Source organism: Cynara cardunculus, assembly GCF_001531365.2.
Source record: "Cynara cardunculus var. scolymus isolate 2C chromosome LG 7, CcrdV1, whole genome shotgun sequence".
Classification (NCBI taxonomy): domain Eukaryota; kingdom Viridiplantae; phylum Streptophyta; class Magnoliopsida; order Asterales; family Asteraceae; genus Cynara; species Cynara cardunculus.
In genome coordinates, this window is record NC_037534.1 from 11542064 (window position 1) to 11543170 (window position 1107).

The window sequence follows — 1107 nt, forward strand, 5'->3', positions numbered from 1 at the left end:
GGAGTCCAATTTTCTAAGACAAATAAGGGAGATAATCGTGCCTTGGACAATTCGTATTTGTGAACCGACTATTCGTACAACAACTCATGGTCATCCCTCGTTGAAGAGTAAGGTTTTCAAAAAAAATCGTGTCGACCCACCAACTCAAGAACCTCATAAGCATAGTTTTCCAGACGCGTCAACATTTGTGGAGTTTGATGTTTTGGAGAACAATGAACAAGCGAGACATAGTTTATACTTCGACCAAAAAAATTATGCACATCCATACATTAATCAATTTCCACGTATTTTTCATTCTTACATCCTGTAGGTACATAACGTAGTTCATGCAAAAAAATTTTTTATCTCCATGTATTAATCAATTTTTAATTACATTTTACATCACACAGGTACAAGATGTAAAATGCGATGAAAATTGTGGATTTCGAGCGATAGTCGTTTGTCTTGGTCGCCACGAAGATGAATGGCCATCTATTCAATATGATTTAATGGAGGAGTTAAACATGTACAAGACATTATATCTCGAGGTGTATGCCATTAAACTATGTCATCAGTCTTCTAACTCCTTGAACTTTTTTGAGTTGGACTCATTTTCACCAAATGAGCATTGGATGGATGTTTTTGAAACGGACTTGTTGATTGCTTCAAGATACAATGTGATACTACGTTTTTTAACAACTATAAGTAGTCTGACATTCTTCCCACTTCGATCTAGTCCTCCGCCGTGGTATGAACATGATGCTTTTAAAATTGGGTATGTTAACGGTAATCATTACGTCAAAATATCTTTGGCAGAAGGGCACCCGATGCCTTCTATCGTGTCAAATTGGTTTCGTTTCAAATATGATTGCACAACCGCATGGGCTACTCCGTACATGACCCGAATAAATAAGCGCGAACAACTGTTATCTATTAATCATACTACGAAATTTATTTCACTTGATTGAGTTGTAATATTTTCATACTTTTTGTACTTTATTTCTTGATTTATCAATTAATTTATTTTGATAATCTTTTTTGTATTAAATTATTTTATCTTTATAGCTTTAAATATTTATTTAAAAAAATACATATACAAGTTATTAATCAATGAAAACGTTAACAATA